The sequence below is a fragment of the Poecilia reticulata genome, linkage group LG11 (assembly GCF_000633615.1).
Source record: "Poecilia reticulata strain Guanapo linkage group LG11, Guppy_female_1.0+MT, whole genome shotgun sequence".
NCBI lineage: Eukaryota > Metazoa > Chordata > Actinopteri > Cyprinodontiformes > Poeciliidae > Poecilia > Poecilia reticulata.
In genome coordinates, this window is record NC_024341.1 from 14,503 (window position 1) to 20,417 (window position 5,915).

At 41.4% G+C, this 5,915-nt stretch overlaps 1 protein-coding gene across 2 annotated transcripts in view; it reads left to right on the forward strand.

Moving 5' to 3' along the window:
- Positions 1-5,915, forward strand: part of atat1 (alpha tubulin acetyltransferase 1) — a 55,313-nt gene that overhangs the window by 12,614 nt on the left and 36,784 nt on the right. The gene's annotated exons all lie outside the window — the stretch shown is intronic.

A 5,915-nucleotide genomic window follows, 5' to 3' on the forward strand; every position in this document is an offset into this window, starting at 1 on the left:
AATAATATATTATTATATTAAGTCTTACCTCAAGTGAAGTGAAACACATTGGAGAACTTATAACTACCATCATAGCTGTAGAACAAACCCTTTGTACATTGGAATAAAACAAAAGATAACTTGTTCTATGAAAACACAGGGTTTAACATCTGGTCAGTATATTGTTACTCTGAAATACTGATTGAAAAACTAAAACAGAAGATAATAGGTTCTTTCAACAGTAACATTTTTTATTTTCATTATGTCAGCCATCTCCTTCGTAATAACCTTCCTGTAATGCTTTGAAAACAGGAGATCTACTTGTTTTCATTTCCCAGAAGCAGCTCTTTGAAGGTGTCCAGAAATGCTCAGAAACTGGCTCTTTCTTGCAATAGTTAATCATGGTGAAAGCCTTTTCAGGAATTCAAACTTGGTGAATCTCTTCTGGACATTCTCAGAGTCGGTGATGACTCAATTCATTGTGGTCTCTTAAAAAAAGAACAAAAACAAAAGAAACAATGTCATCATATTCTAGCATTTATTTAAATACCATTCCAAAAATGTCCCTTGCTGCACACTGTCAGAATGGTAGACTGGCAGACAAATATCTAGTTAACATGACTGGTTGTCATAAAGTGCAATACAATTATTTCTTAATACAAGTAGCATAATAAATGGAGCTGAACAAAATTATTCTGATCAAATATTTGTCTGGCAGACGTTCAGACAGACTGCCATTGTTGTTATTCAGAATGCTTCATTTAATGTATAGTTTTAGGCACATGAGTGTATCTTTTCACTTAATGAGCATTCTAAGTGATTTCTAACCAGATACTCTGACTTATGGTTGTTTGCAAAATGCTTATCAATATATAAATAGATTTAACACCAGTTTTTAGTTGTCTAAAACGTAACTTATTGACTCAACTGGTGAATGTTGGTTCCTGCTCCCCCTTCCGCACTTACCTGGCCCTTCCCACCCCACTTCACATGGTGAAACTGATTCCTGTCAGCTTCGAAGGAGGAACAGCTTATCCTGCTCTTCCCGTCCTTACTGATAACTTTGCCTATGAATTATTTTTAAAGCCACAATTTTTATAGTAATATTTACGTTATCAACATCATAACTGGATTACTTCAAACCTAAGGACCGGGAGATTTTCTTAGTTTTATTTATTTATTTTATTTTTTAACTTGAAGGACATGTATTGCTGCTCTGTGTGCTCAGTCGAAAACGGCCAGAACAGAAACCCACTGATTTTCTATGATGGCTGCACATACATTGTACACCTAGCCTGCTCTGGAAAGACTCAGGTGCCGAATCCGATGGATCTGTGGTTCTGCAAAAAATTTGAATCCACGGGCGTGTGCGTTATTATACAACGACTTCATGATATTGAAAAGAAGATTAACCTGCTGGAAGTGAACAACGCTACCTGTGGAAACGAGACAACTCTTCCTCAAATCAACGGAGAGGCTGTGTACCAAGCAGCTCACCCTGGAACGCTCAGGATGCCAATCCGAAACGGGAGTCCCGCACTGCAGATCCGATAAGAACAGGGAGAACCCTGCACCTGGCAACTTCAACACCTGCTCCGCCAAAACAAGCAGCTGCAACCATAATGGCTCCACCGACTCGCTACCAAACACAATGCAACCAGCCCGAGCCTCAAAACATCCTGACTCCGTGGGAATCCCACTGAATAACAGATTTTCTGCACTCCAGCCTGAGCCTCTGGGAGAAACCTCAGCTTTAAACATACAAAATGACGCAGAGTGGCCGGCTCTGAGCCAAAACCCACCTTTAACTTCAACACCTGCTCCGCCAAAGAATAGCAAACAAGCAGCTGGAACCAAAAAGGCTCCACTGAGCCCACTCACAAGGACAAAGCGACCAGCCCAAGCCTCAAAACATTCCGACTCGGTGGGAATCCCACTGAAAAACAGGTTTTCTGCACAAAACCTGTGTCTGAGTGTGAGCCTCTGAGTGAAAACCCACCTTCAAACATCAACAATGAGGCTAGACCAACACATCCACCCCCCAAAGCTCCGAAAGACAAAGTGACCACCAGGAAAAGGAAAGCTATGCCAAGAGTGCTTATTGTTGAGGCAGTAAATGGAGTCAGTCATGTTTGCAATCCCAAGAAAACCAGAGTGGTTTCTTTTTTTGGTGACACTGTATCTGATTTGACTCGCAAAGTGCTCTCTCTAACCACTGATCAGCCAAACATTGAGACTTTAGTTGTGCATGTTGGAGCCAACGATCTGAAGCAAAATCGGAGATTCTGAAAAAGGACTTTAATATTCTTCTGGACACTTTGGGAAAATTAAAAATGAAGTTATTTCTCAGTGGTCCAATTCCATCACCTCAATGGGGAGACGAAAAACACTCCACTGGTATGATAAACAATTGGCTGATTAAAACCTGCTCTGCCAGGCCAGTGACCTTCATCAATAACTTCTGGATCTACTGGCCGCGCTTTCACCTCTTTGGAAGAGGCGGACGTAATCTTAACAAACATGGAATAAGGCTGCTCACTGCAAATATTTTTCATTTTATCAACAAGAACAACAATGTGACCATCGCTTCAGAAGAACAGGCTCAAGGATGTCTGACTAGGATGGAAGCCTCCGCTTATCAAGTGTCCCAAAACAAAGTAATAAAACATCGACTTGGGACAGAATAACTGGTTCCCCTCCTCCTTTCCCCCCTCCCTAATCTTTCCCCCCTCCCTCCTACTTCTGCTTCCACCGTCCCACATCTTTCCCCCCTCCCTCGTCCTTACCCCCCCTCTCTGCTCCTACACTCACTCACAAGATCAGAGTTTCCCAGGAAGTCCATCGCTAAAGAGAGTCGGGCTGTACCTGAACCACCTGAAGATGCTGGTGGGGGATCTGGGTCAGAGAGGACGGACAGACTCCTCCTCCCAGCAGGATGATATGGATCAACAGGTTCACCTCGGCACGACTCTCCTTAGCGCTAACATAGCAGACCTCACTTCATCTAAGCCACCTGCCTCTGACATCCCTGAGGATCCGGCACTCTGCGTTTCTGAGGTCTGAGACCGGGATCCAGACATTATCTCTACACCCGTCTTCCTCCAAAATGTGTCTGGCCCCCTGGCACTGCAAAACAGGACAACACCTGTCCGGATCACTACAAGAAAAGTTACAAAAAATAGAAATACAAAAAACAGCGGTCTTAATCCAAACCTCAGACTGATCCCCTGCCTAAAGGAACCTGAGACTGAAGAACTTTCAGCCTCCAAGTAACTTAAACTGGCTCTTTTAAACACCAGATCTCTTTGTGCTAAAGCTCTATTAGTGAATGATTTCATCACTGAGTATAATATTGATGTTTTATTTCTGACAGAAACATGGCTGAATGACAATAAAGAACAAATTGTACTAATTGAATCAGCGCCTCCTAACTACAATTTTTTAAGTGAGAATAGAAAACACAAAAAAGGAGGAGGCGTGGCTTCAATATTTAAGAATGCCATAAACTGTAGTAAAATCTCTTTGGGTRATTTCACGTCTTTTGAGTATCTTGGAATTGAGGTAAAAGGCCACAAACGAACTTTGACACTAACTTTATACAAAACTCCAACATATGTGGAAAATGTCTTTTCGGACTTGAATGAGCTTCTATCACTCATATGCATTGATTATGATTGTTTAATAATTGTTGGTGATTTCAACATTCATGTTGACAACCCTCAAGACCGAGGGGCAAAAAAGCTCTGTAATATATTAAAGAGTTTTGGTTTAACACAACATGTCAAACAAGCAACACACATGGACACACACTGGACCTGGTTATCAGTAAGGGTGTGAATATTTCCAATGTTTTCTGTAACTGATGTCACCCTGTCGGATCACTTTGCTATTATCTTTGACAGTTCTTTACCCGTTAACCCACTTAGACAAAAAGCCACTATCACAAAACGTACTTTCAGCAGAAACATTTAATCAAATCTACTCTTCTTCCTCGCCCTTAAGCTATAATGACGTAGACAAGTTGGTAGATGATTTTCAGTGCAAACTTTCAGATATCATTGATTACATTGCCCCCATTAAAGTGAAAGTTGTGACTGCTACGAATGAATCTTCATGGAGAAATGCACAAACAGTTCAATCTACAAGACAACTCTGCCGTAGGGCCGAACAGAAATGGCGTAAAACTCAACTGCACGTTCATTGTGACATCTACAAGGAAAGACTACGTAACTATCACACAACACTAAAACATGCAAGTGAGGCTTTCTTTGCACATTAACAATGCTTGAGCTTTATTTACTACTGTTGACAGGCTCACAAATCCTCCGATGACGTTACCACCTAAATTTCAATCTAATGCCGCCTGCAACAAGTTCTCCGGTTTCTTTTCAGAGAAAATTCAAAAGATCAGATAATTAATCTGCACTTCCACTCCAAAGTCAGGTACCAATGCTATGCTGAAACAAAACAAATGCAGAAAAAATTACCCAATTTCAACTACTTAATTATAAAACCCTAGAAGAAATTATTAGTCAACTAAGCTCCAGTTCCTACTGTCTGGATGTCCTACTCACACATTTCTTTAAGAAAGTCCTTCCTGTCGTTGCTAATGATCTGATCCAAATAGTAAACTCATCGCTCTCTTCAGGTGTTTTCCCCCAGGCTTTTAAAACAGCAGTTATCAAACCACTGATAAAAAAGAACAATCTAGACAAATCACTGCTGCAGATTTACAGGCCAATTTTCAACATCCCATTCATCAGCAAAATTATTGAAAAAGCAGTTTTTAAACAATTAAATAACTTCCTAATAATAATGAATCGTTTTGACTCCTTCCAGTCTGGTTTTTGTGCTCACCACAGCATGGAGACGGCTCTTGTAAAAGTGTTCAATGACATCCATACAGACTGTGGGAGAACCACAGTGCTGGTTCTGTTGGACCTCAGTGCTGCTTTCGACACTGTTGACCATGACATTTTACTGAATCGACTGGAGAGTTGGGTCGGACTCTCCGGTCCAGTGCTCAACTGGTTTGAATCTTACATAAAGAACAGGGATTTCTTTGTTTCAATCGGAAACTTCTCATCAGAGAGGTCAAAGGTCACATGTGGGGTACCCCAAGGCTCAATCCTAGGACCCCTAATTTTAAATATCTATATGCTTTCACTGGCTCAGGTTATAACAGGAAATAAGATAATCTACCATAACTATGCGGATGATACCCAGCTCTACATCATGATGTCACCAGGTGACTCTGATCCCATCCAAGATGCCTAGAACAGATAAATGTGTGGATGTGCCAAAGCTTTCTCCAGCTGAACTGAAGCAAAACTGAAGTTATTATCTTTGGACCTAAAGAGGAGCGACTAGAATCAATGCACAGCTTCAGTTTATACAAATAAAAACCAGCGATCAAGCCAGAAACCTGGGAGTAGTGATGGACTCTGACCTGAACCTTCAGAGACCGCGGTAAAGCTAGCCGGCTCTGCGTCCAGCCGGCCCAGCACACGATATACAAGTGCGTGGTAGCTCAAGACATTATGGTACACCCATTTTCATGCTGCTTTCATAATGAAAGCGCACATCCGGTAGATGTTTGATCCACTGCAAATAGGTTTCCAGCCACTGCAGTTGCAAAAAGAAATAATATATCAGAAGTAATTGGGAACATTATGCAATGCTTAAAAACTCTCTGTTTCCAGTGATTTATCTCAGTTATGGGTGGAAGAGGGACACCGTTGGAACAAAACCAGCAAATGTCAACCCGATCTGATGTTTAATTCCAAAATAAAAGGCTATTAAAAGAGCACGTTTTTACTTTCCCCCCGTAGGTTGCCTTGCCTATTGCTGAAAAACTCTGTTTCCAGTGACTGCTCCCACTTCTCGGTGACAGACGGACACCTCTAGAACAGAACCAGAAAGTGGCAACAAGATCT